The 12,374-nt window shown below is 40.8% G+C and overlaps 1 protein-coding gene and 1 pseudogene across 4 annotated transcripts in view; one reads left to right on the plus strand and one right to left on the minus strand.

The window, feature by feature from the left end:
• The window catches only part of ARHGEF9 (Cdc42 guanine nucleotide exchange factor 9), a 152,574-nt gene that overhangs the window by 121,886 nt on the left and 18,314 nt on the right, over nucleotides 1-12,374 (minus strand). The window lies entirely within an intron of this gene.
• On the plus strand, nucleotides 11,921-12,355 carry LOC129476335 (transcription factor BTF3-like; annotated as a pseudogene).

The raw sequence follows: 12,374 nt of genomic DNA on the forward strand, positions 1-12,374 counted from the left end.
GTTTCAAATTTACTCTCAGCCCTACCTCAAACTTGCTGTATGACTTTTGGGCAATTCCCTTTTCTTCTCAGAGGTCTGTCTTCTGTCTCCCTCCTGTCAATGAGGACTTAGACTTATCTGAGAATTCAGTTAAACCTCAAAACACTCACCTCAGAAAAAAACAATTTCAGTGGTTCCCTGGGCCTTCAAACCAAGGATTCCCTTATACAGGAGATCTCTCAGAGCCTTTTTGCTCTTATAGGATTATATGATTAAACAGATAGGTATATACCTAAGAAAAATGAAAACACACCCACACAAAAACTTATACATGAATGCTTATAACAGCATTATTCACAATAGCCAGAAGATGTAAACAATTCAAATGTCCAACAACTGATGAATGGGTAAACATAATGTGGTATATCCATACAATGAAGTATTATTTAACCACAAAAAGGAATGAAGTACTGATACATGCTACAACATAGATGAGCTTTGAAAACATGCTAAGTGAAAGACGTGAGAAAAAGGCTTTTGTATGATTCCATTTATAGAAAATGTTCATATAGTTAGGGTAAATACTGTTTCATGATGCTTTTGTTTCAGTTATATATAAATATAAATGTACTGGCCTGTAATGTGAAATGTGTTTCTTATAGCAAGTAATAGTCAAAACGGTTTGAAAACTACTCTTCTAGATTATGTTGAGACAGATACTGGTGATCAGGACAGTACCATAATATAAGCAACTACAATCTTTCCCCTAGCCTTTGAAAGTTCAGTCTTATCCTGTCTCTATTTCCTCACTATCTTTTGACCCCTCAACCCACTGCATCCTGGCTTTACCCTCATTGTCCTATAGAAAACTGAAACCTCTTGTGAATAGAAAAAAAAAACAACCAACTTGTTACTAAATCTCATGGCCAAGTTTCAATCTTTACCTTTCCTAACTTTTCTCCCATTTGACTCCACTGATGCCTTCCTCAATCCTGAAATGCTCCTTTTCCTTGGGAACACCATCCACATGACCTATATGTTTATGCTGTCTTCACTTCCTGCATGGGTTCTTCTTCATCCAATCATTAATGCCATGATTTCTGAGTTCTGATCGCAGTCCCCTTTTCTTCTCATTCTGCATTTGCACTGAATGGGCTCATCTATTTCCAAGGCTCGAACTACCATCTATATTGCACATTGATGCACCTCCTTTCAACAAAATTACACCACCACTGGGGAACAAAACAGACACAGGACCTTGCTTGCATGTAAGCAGAGAGCTGCTGATGACTCCAAGGTAGCTCTCCTGGACCCCGGAAGTGAAGGTTCTACTGCTTTCTGGATATCTCCTCCTTAGTATCTCACAAGCATATCAAACTTAAAAAGTCCCAAATTGAAGTCATCTCCTCCCACTCTTGCTGGTTTCCTTCTTCCCCTGAGTCCTTTGTCTCTTGGGAATGGCAGTCACACACTGAACTAGCCAGAAACCAAGAAAGTGTCTACAAGTTTTTTCTCTCCCTCACCTCACTGATGGCCAATAAGTCTTTTAGTTCTGTTGATCCTCTTCCTCCTTAATCTCTCTCATTTGTCCTTTCTCTCTCCCTGCTGTCACTACTTTTAATCAGTTCCTCATCATCTCTGATCCATCACAATTCATTACCAGTTATCTTATGCTACTCTCCCTCCCCAATTAAGCTTCTACTCTTCTGCCCAAATTCTCTCCTCAAAAGCAGTTTTGCTCTTGTCAGTCTTGTGGTAGATACTCTGGATTGGTTTTTAAGGATCCACTCCTTCTAGCCCGCCTTCCTATATTGCTGAAAAGCTAAAAACCAAAAAAAAAAAAAAAAAAGAAAAAAAAAACTACAACAATAAACTTGCATTTCCAAGATTCCTTTGCAGCCAGAGTTCTGGATATGACATAGTGATGCCAATCATATGCACATGCACAGTATTTAGAAGGAGATGGTTGGTGAGGCAGAAGTCATGTCTCTGTTACTTCTGTTGGAAAGCACAATGGTGAAAGTGTTGGGTTTTGTGTGTGTGTGTGTGTGTTACCGTAGGTTCCAGTGTCTAGCCATTGGCTTTGTGCATTCTGAGAGATAGAGAATGGGCCTTTTTTTTTTTTTTGCCACTGAGGATCTGGTAGGCATAGTGATACTCTAGCCAACAGATGGTTAGAGCTGTGGCAGCTTCCTTATTCCTAAATTGCAGACAAGGCAGCATGCTCCTAGAGCCCCTGACACCTCATCTTCCTGCTTGCCAGACAGAGCAGCTACCCTGACATTGTTCTTGGAGGCATAACCTAAAGCTTGCCCCTCCAGCCCTCCCACCAGTTTTGTAAGCACTTTATTTTCTATATTAAAACTCCTTCTGCTGAAAAGAACTACAGTGGTTTATTTTTGCAGCTGAAACCTGACTTATATAACGCCTCTGTTCAAAGGCCTTCAATAGCTCCTCGGCGCATTTAAGGCAAATTCTGTAGTGTGGCATAAAATTTCCTGCCAATCTGATGTCCTTTGGCCTCTGTATCCTCAGCTCTTACCAGTGCCCTCTCATTCTCTATTCTCTAGCTACATAGGGCCTACAGTAGTTCTCATAACTCACGAGGTTCTCTTGCCTCAGGGCCTATATAAACTGCTGCTTTATTTTTCCAGCTCCCCATCTCAAAGCTCAGCTGAGGTGCCACCACCTCCAGAAGGCTTTCTCTAATGTTCTCTTCCTCAACAATATTCTGAATGATAGTCCTCTCCCATAGGATCCTATGTTTAGCCCTCTTGAAACATTTATTAAGATGTATTGTATTTTTTTCTTGTTTGTATCCTTTACTGGAATGTGAAGCTAGGAGGGCAGAGACTATGACTGTCTTGTTCACTGCTTTCTCCCTTTGTGCCCAGCGCAGTGCCTGACACTTAGCAGGTGCTTCATAACAAACACCTATTGTATGCATGAATGTCTCCTTCACCCACTGGTCTCCACTCAAAGACTCATATCTTCCAACCACAGAAGGCAAGACCTGATGGAACCACAGAGAAAAATCTAAGCCCTTATATTCCAGGTTCACAGAGAAGGGAAGCAACTTGTCTAAGATTATACAGCTAATTGCTGGCAGAGTGGGAACCAAAGCCTTTGTATCTTAAGTCTCAAAAGTACTTTTGAGAGATTTCAGACCCTGGAACATGGTATTTGATACCAGCCCTGTCCATATGTGGGTAGCTTTCTGAGTTATGTGACCAATCAACTTTGCTCACAATTTTTTTTTTAATGGAGGAGTCCTCTACATTTGGAGTAGCAATACCCCTCCCCAGATCTATCCCTTCTTGCTGACAAGTATCAAGGAATTAGATAATCTCTTGGTCTGGCACAACTCCAGTTCCATCCTGCCATCCCTTCTGCAACATCCCCACTAATTGGTTATCCAGTCTCAGCTCCAACACCTACAATGATGGGACAGTTCCTCCCTCCCAAGACAGCCCCTTCATCTTTGAGACAATCTCAGATGGTAGAAAGTTCTTCCATCTCTTTGAGCCAGATATTGTCACTACTTCTACCACAGCCAGGGCTGAGGAGCTAATCACTCCGTGAGAGGGTCTGGGATAATAATTCACACTAGTTCTCAGGTCTGAAAGGCAATTCAATAGATTATGATAATGATAGTTAACACTTACAAACTGCTTACTCTGTGTCAGGCACTGTTTGAAGCCCTGTACATACATAAACTCTTTTAATCCTCACAACAACTCTATGAGGTAGGTACTATTATTGTCCTTATTTTATAGATGAGGAAACTTAGGCAGAATGAAGTTAAATAACTTGCCTAAGGTCACATGGATAGTAAGATATGGAGCGCAGATGTAAACTCAAATTGTCTAGCTCTAGAGTCTGCTATTAAACACTATTCTATATAAATGCCAATAGGTGACACATGTCCCATCTTTCAATAACATCTGACATGATGTCTCCTAGGTCACAGGGATAAACTGTTTCAGTGTCTTGATCTGGGCCTCAGTGGCCTACCTATCAAACCCAAGATCCCTAGTTCTCAAACCTTTTCCTTCTGTCAGGGAAAAAAAAATTCCTGGTTGTCCTTTGCTTCTCATGTTTTGCACAGCTCCCAAAGACCCACTTCTGCCAGGAAGCACTCCCAGGCAAAGTTCCGTTGTTTTTTGTCCTGATCCCCACTGCTGCTCACTTCCCATCCAACCCCTACCCTAGCTTCCTCATAGTCCCTCATGCTTGCTACAGTCTACAGATACTGAATCCTGTCTGTTTATTGTCTTAGCTACTGATACGACTAGATCCTCTTGCATGTTCATGGGTATCATCTCTATTTAAGACAGGCTGCCCCCTAAGGACAAAAACTCCTGTTTAGTTCAATTATTCAGCACAAAAGTCACTACTCCTCCAAAATCAGTTCAATTCAATAAGCCCTTATTCTGACAGCTAAGGGATACAGAGTGGATCTCAGGGATTTTACAGTTTAGTGGGAGAGCTAATCAGTGATGCACATAATTTCAATGTCATACAGTAAGTATCCCAAGCACAATCAGGTAATGAATAAAGTTGTTGATGATTACAGAACAAATAAATAATTTTATGTTCAAAAGAGAAAAAGAGATCATCTCCTCCCAACCTCCCTGTGTAGGTATCCTCTCTACAGTATATGAAAGATGAGGGGGAGGAGGAGAAGGAAACACCTACTCACCTACTTTGGACCCACATGGTGCTAGGCCTTTTAACATATTATTTTACTTAATTATCCCTAGAAGTTTGAGAAGAAGAAATTGTTATCATTATTTTAAAAGAGTAACTATACCCGAGAGTGTTTACATCATTTGCCCATAACCATACAAGTTTGAGGAAGCAGTAGCAGGATTTGAATTGAGATCCCTTTCCAGTGCCACTCTTTTCTTCAACTATCTCTGGTAAGTTTTTCAAGCAGCTGCTGGAGTCTTTTCAGTAATAGGAAACTCATTCTGAAGTATCTGAGGCCATTATTCATTTTTAATTGAAATTCACTCTTATGGCTTCTGCCCATTTGTTAGAGTGCTACCCTCTGGGCCATGAAAAAAAAAAAAAAGCTGAGTCCTGCTAAGCAATAGAAGGCAGAAGACATCTATTGTGGGTTCAAACCCTAATTTCTCCTAAGCAACCCCTCTGCATGCACATGCACACACACACACACACACACACACACACTTTCCATAAAGAGATATATTACCATTTCTTTAAGCTCTTCCATTTGTGACATGGTTTGCAGTCCCCTTCCCAGGCTCATTGCTCTTCAGTGTATCTAATCATTCAGAACACATATCCAGGTGGGAATGACAATGAGAAGTAGACAGGGACTGTCACATCCCTTATTTTGAACACTGGTCGTCCTGTTAATGCACCCTTAGGAAAAATTATCTGTCCTCACATTCACATAAAATGGCTTATGCTCAGGGATGCTGATGTGTCCCCACAATGCCTTGAAAAGTTCGTACAAATTGAGAAGAGCAGTGGATAAGAAGTTAAAACTCAGATGTAAGTCCAGCCTCTGCTTCTTGATAGCTGTGTGACCTCAAACAAGTCTCTTGTCTTCCCAAAAGCTCAAACGGCTGACTTATTTTTAGTGGTAGATTTTTAAAAGCACTGGTAGTTTTAAATCTTCAACAGCTTTGCCAAAGGTGTGGCAGGCATACCCTTGGTCTCAGGTGGTAACCTGCACAAATGACCATGGGTGATTAGCTTAAGTTGAATAACTGGGTTGCATAAAATTGTGTGGTGGAGAGTAGAATTTTAGGGGGAAAATCAAACATAGGATTAAAAATCTGACTCTGCCTGAAGACTTTTTATTTTTTTTCATTTGTTTAGCTATTTCACTTCCTCAAAGAATATTTCCCTCACAACCCTCTCTAAGATTACACCACATCATTCTCTACCCCCTTATGCTGCTTTTCTCTCATAGCCCTTATCACTACCTAAAATATTATATATTTTTATTGTTTATTGATTTATTGTCTCCTTTATAAAATGTAAGCTCCATGAAAGCACATTGCTTTGTTCATATCTGTATCTTCAGCATCTAAAATAGTGCTTAGCACTCAATAAATATATTTTTAATGACTGAATAACTAAATTAATGAATGAATGAGTGAATGAAGAGCAAGGCATAGCCCTGAGGACTTGCAATGTAAAATGTAAAGGAAGTCTTGTTATGGAAAGTATTCTCTGCTACAGCCTGAGAAAACCAATCTTCACCCTTCTCCCACCCCAAGGGCCTTCATTAGTAAGTACTCCTCCAAAAGGTACTATAAAGATTACAGTTTGAGAATTTCAAGATCTCTTTAGTTTTCTGTTCTCTGATGACATAGTTGCCACCCTAAACCACCACCCAGAAACCTTTCCCTCATGAAAAACTGCCTATACCACCCTCCTGTGGCTAATGACTGAATAAATACCTGAGTAAATACCCAGGAAACAGCAGTTTCCTTCTGTTCCTTCACATGAATCTATTTTGGGCCTATTTCACATTTATTTTAGGCCTCTTTCAGTTCTATTTCAAGCAAGCTAGTAGGCCAGACCATCTGGCTCTACTCAGGGTAGAGAGAGAACTGGTTGGAAAAGAGCAGCAAAGGTCTAAAAGCCCCTTTAGAGGAAGTACAATGGTTTTCTGTCAAGCTCAGGATCTTTCTGGGGCAGCTAAAGTCAATCATGCATCAGTTCAAGACTGTGGTGGGGAGTGAACATTTCTCTCAGTATCAGAACCCAGTGTTTACTTGTAGAGCCTAATCTCCTGGATAATTCCACTCCTGAGCCTCATAATTCATTCATTCAGCTAAGCCCCTCTGACCTCCATGTCCAGGTGTATTTGTTTACAAGCTTTATTTGAACTGCAAGCCATTGGACATTTGGGACACTAATCACTCATCATCAAATTAAGCATGGAGCTTTGCTTATAAGAGGTACTCAACAAGAATCACATAGATAAGCAGGTAGGTGGGCAGGTAAGTAGTCAAGATATGGTAATATGTTGAAATTGCAAAACAAGAAAGGAGGTGAGTATAGCTGGGGAGTTTGTAAGAGGCTAGATTATATGTCGGAGGGAGAATAAGGAATTCACTTTGAGGAACTGTATTTTCTGTAGAAGGCCAAGATAGTCTAGCAATGAGACTCTAAGTGAAGATGTTAAGAAAAGGCTGGACATCCCCAAAGATTGATAAAGAAGATAAGTGTGCAGGACACATAAATAGATGGGGGCTTATAGAAATTCATGAGGGCCTAGCTAAGACTGCTGAAGCTCTCTGTGGACTGATAGGGAGAGATTTTGAAGATATGCAATGTGGAAAAAGCAAGATGCAGAATACAGTTGACCCTTGAACAACACAGGTTTGAACTGCACAGGTCCACTTATACCGGGACTTTTTTCAATAAAAGTTAATACCAAGTATACCTGCCTCTCCTGCCTCCCATTCCACCTCCTTAACTTCTTCTGCCTCTGCTATCCCTGAGACAGCAAGACCAACCCCTCCTCTTCCTTCTCCTCTTAAGCCCACTCAATGTGAAAACACTGAGAATGAAGACCTTTATGGTGATCTACTTCCACATAATGAATAGTAAATATATTTTCACTTTCTTAGGATTTTATTAATAACATTTTCTTTTCTCTAGCTACTTTATTGTAATAATACAGTATATAAAACATATACAAAATGTGTGTCAATCAACTGTGTTTGTTATAGATAAGGCTTCCAGTCAACAGTAGTCTATTAGTAGTTAAGTTTTTAGGGAGTGAAAAGTTACACGTTGATTTTCAACTGCATGGAGGGTGGGATTCGGGGCCCCTAATCCCCACGTTGTTAAAGGGTCAAATTTAGTATTATGATGTGTGACCTTTTAGGTAAAGAAGAGGGGGAAAATATATTTGGATTTGCTTATATCTGCATAAAGAAACTCTGGAAGGATACATAGAAAGCCATTAAGTTTGTAATCACTGATGGGTAGATAGACTGTACACATTTTTATAGTTTGATTTTTTACCATATAAATATACTATCTATTAATATATTAAATTTAAAATGTTAAATCATTATGTGATCTTAATAAGTCCTCTCTCTCTCTCTCTTTCCCCACCCCCTCCCCCCACCCCGTGCTTCAGTTTATCAAGCTAGGAAGATCCTAAGAGTTAGAAGTAGTATATAGCCTAATGGCTAAGAATACAGGCTCTAGAGCCAGCCTACTGAGATCCAACCTTAGTTCTTCCAATTGCTAGTTGTGAGAACTTGAACAACTTATTTAATGTCATTGAGCCTCACTTTACTCATCTTTAAATCAGGGAGAATGGTATAATGTCATGATACTCAAGCTGCCTCTCATTTTGAGCAAACCCCTGACTCTCAGTCACCTAGTTTCCTCATTTGCAAAACAGGGGTAGGTGTTCATGAGGGTTTAATGAGTGAAAAGCTGTAAAGTACTTAGAACAATGTCCAGCACATAGTAATGTTCAGTAAATGATAATAAATACTATTATTTGAGGGTGTGATTATATGTGCCTAGCTTTAGGCAAATCATAACCTCTCTGAGCCTCAGTTTCCTCATCTATAAATAGAAGACATAATACCTGTCAAAGAGATGATGAGATCATGGATTTGAAAGTACTCTATGGAATGAAAAATTCAGTTAGTATGTCAAGAATTGTCATAGTTCAACTTACAGAATAGAGGAACATTTTTGCAATGAATCCATGCGACAAAGGTCTAATATCCAGAATCTACAAGGAGCTTAAACAAATTTACAAGGAAAAAACTAACAACCTCATTAAAAAGTGGGCAAAGGACATGAACAGACACTTCTCAAAAGAAGACATTCATGTGACCAACAAACATGTGAAAAAAGCTCAACAATACTGATCATTACAGAAATGCAAATCAAAACCACAATGAGATACCATCTCATTGCCATTCTGACTAGCAATTATTAAAAAGTCAAGAAACAACAGATGCTGGCAAGGATGTGGAGAAAAAGGAATGCTTTTACACTGTTGGTGGGAATGTAAATTAGATCAACAAGTGTGGAAGACACTGTGGCAATTCCTCAAAGATGTAGAAGCAGAAATACCACTTAATGCAGCAAGCCCATTACTGGGTATATACTCAAAGGAATATAAATCATTCTCTTATAAAGATGTATGCATGTTGGCCAGGCGCGGTGGCTCACGCTTGTAATCCTAGCACTTTGGGAGGCCGAGGTGGGTGGATCACGAGGTCAGGAGATCGAGACCACGGTGAAACCCTGTCTCTACTAAAAATACAAAAAAAATTAGCCGGGCGTGGTGGCGGGCGCCTGTAGTCCCAGCTACTCGGAGAGGCTGAGGCAGGAGAATGGCGTGAACCCGGGAGGCAGAGCTTGCAGTGAGCCGAGATGGCGCCACTGCACTCCAGCCTGGGTGACAGAGCGAGACTCCGTCTCAAAAAAAAAAAAAAAAAAAAAAAGATGTATGCATGTGTATGTTCATTGCAGCACTACTCACAATCACAAAGACATAGAATCAACCCAAATGCCCATCAATGATAGGCTGGATAAAGAAAATGTAGTACATATGCACCATGAGATACTATGCAATAATAAGAAGGAATGCAATCATGTCCTTTGCAGGGACATGGATGGAGCTGGAAGCCATTATCCTCAGCAAACTAATGCAGGAGCAGCAAACCAGACACTGCATGTTCTCCCTTATAAGTGGGAGCTGAATGATGAGAACACATGGTGGGGGAACAACACACACTGGGGCTTGTTGGGGGGGGCTGGGGGAGGGAGAGGATCAGGGAGAATAGCTAATGGATACTGGGCTTAATACCTGGGTGATGGGTTGATCTGTGCAACAAACCACCATGGCACATGTTTACCTATGTAACAAACCTGCACATCCTGCACGTGTACCCTGGAATTTAAAAGTTGAAGAAAAATAAAACAACACAAAAGAATTGTCATCGTAGAAAAAGGTGAGGTACTAAATGAAGATCTCACCTATTCAAGGCTCCCCCTTCCCACCCCCAGCATTCCAAATGAGAGTGTATCAGAGGGGCAAGTGTAGGTCTTTAAAGGCCATGAGTCATTTGTGTATTAAGTTTCAGGAAATGAGTCCCAGTTCCCACCTCCCAAAAGCAGAGTGGACAAAATGAGCTGCACATCAGTGGCTGCCAGTCTATCATGAGATGCCAAGTGTTTCCATGTAACTGTTCCTATTTCTAGGAGATGCTAGGGCTCAGTGCTGCCCCCGCTCCCCTCAGTTGCTTCTCAGAAAGGAAAGGAAGTAGCACCAGTTCCAAAGGCTCACTCTCCCCACTCCACACATACACCCAGTTAACAAGGGTAAAAAAATAAAAAAAAACCCTTGCTTAAGCAGGAGCACCAACTCTCCAGATCTTAGCAACCAGCCCTTACAATCTTATTTTACGACATAGAAAGTTGTTTCATAACCATTATCTGATTTGTACCTCACAAAAGCCCAAGGAGACTGGAAAGGGGTAGTGGTGGGGGTGGGGTGGTTTATCATTCCCATTTTCCAGAAGGGAAAGACTGTTTCTGAGGAAGCAAATGAGTTGCCACTGCTCTTACTGCTTCATGGAAGAGTGGAAAGAACAAAGGATTAACAGCCAGAAGACCCAGTTCCGGGAAAAGTGTTTTAGAATCTGTACAGTTCTATACATTTGGGATTTTTAAAAATTGTCACGCTAGAGTGAAGCCTAGAACCTGAGTTTCCCATCCTCCCAGCCAGAATTCTTGAAGCTTTACTATACTGTTAATGGAGAAGGGAAGAGCAAATACGGAACTAGAAAAAATTATCTCCCAAGAATAACTGCACCTTACATGTAAACGGAACTTCAGAGCTTCCTAAATACTGGGCTTTTTATCACATATCAACCTCATGACAACCTTGTGAGGGAAATGCAACAGGAAATAGGACCTAAAATTTTAATCACCCACATGCATACTTCTTATCCCTCTTCCCTGCTGTATTTTTTCTCTTTAGCATGTAAAACTACCATATTACATATTTAGTCATTTACCTAAGTATATATATAAACATACCTAAGTATATATATAACTTCTCTTCTAGAATATATGTTCCCTGAAGACAGAATTTTGGTCTGTTTTGTACACCATCTGTTTTGTCTGTTTTGTACACACATCTAGTGCCTAAAACAGTGCCTGCTACATAACAGATGCTCAATAGTACTGAATGACTGAATGAATGTGTGTGCATGCACATTGAGAGGAGGAAATGGAGGGAGGGAGAAAGGCCCCATTTGTGTGTGAATAAACTGATATCCAGAGGAGTTAGGTAATTTTTCTAGGAATGACTTCTGAAGTGTCTTGTTTCAGCCTGTTCCCCTCACCCTACTGCTTGGCTGGTTCAGTGGCATCTTACCTGGGCCAAAAGAAACGTTTGCTACCAATGCCTCTGTCCTCTCTAGGGCCAGCTCCAGGCTTGATGGCTACAGGTTGCCTGAGGTTCACAGTAACAGAGTGCCTGTTATGTCTACAAAAGGCATTCTGTCAGGCATCACTGCCTTTACATACCCAAATGTATGCACCTCACAAACACTCAAAGGACTTCTCTGAGTTTTCATCCTCTCTGCAATGTACAATGGTGAAAGAAGAAAGGGCAAAAGTCATTTGAGTCTTCTCAGCATATGAACTGAGTGTCCCTCTCTTCCATGCCCTACCTGCATTTTCCTCACTAAAGAACTGTGCCCCTCTATCTCCCATCTTGTGTCCCTGCGTGTGTGTGCCTAACCTCAGCTGAGCCATCCAAGACCCCTGATCACCAACCCTAGTCCCCCACGAGGCCCCTCATCCACTCCGACAAGATGAAAGAAACAATCATGGGCCAGGAAAACCCACCAAACTGCAGGAAAGGAACTGCTCCCAGAAAGAAGGAGGTGGTTCATAAAACAGCCACAGCAGATGATTAAAAACTTCAGTTCTCCTTAAAGAAGTTAGAGGTAAACAATGTCTCTGGTATTGAAAAGGTGAATATGTTTACAAACCAAGCAACAGTGATCCACTTTAACAACCCTAAAGTTTAGGCATCTCTAGCAGTGAACACTTTCACCATTACAGGCCATGCTGTGACAAAGCAGCTGACAGAAATGCTACCCAGCATCTTAAACCAGCTTGGTGCAGTTTGGCTAGTTTAAGGAGACTGGCTGAAGCTCTGCCTGAACAATATGTGGATGGAAAAGCACCACTTGCTACTGGAGAGGATGATGATGATGAAGTTCCAGATCTTGTAGAAAATTTTGATGAGGCTTCCAAGAATGAGGCAAACTGAATTGAGTCAACTTCTGAAGAAGATAAAACTTGAAGAAGTTACTGGGAGCTGCTATTTTATATTATGACTGCTTTTAAAA

This window comes from Symphalangus syndactylus, chromosome X, assembly GCF_028878055.3.
Source record: "Symphalangus syndactylus isolate Jambi chromosome X, NHGRI_mSymSyn1-v2.1_pri, whole genome shotgun sequence".
In the NCBI taxonomy this organism is placed as follows: Eukaryota; Metazoa; Chordata; class Mammalia; order Primates; family Hylobatidae; genus Symphalangus; species Symphalangus syndactylus.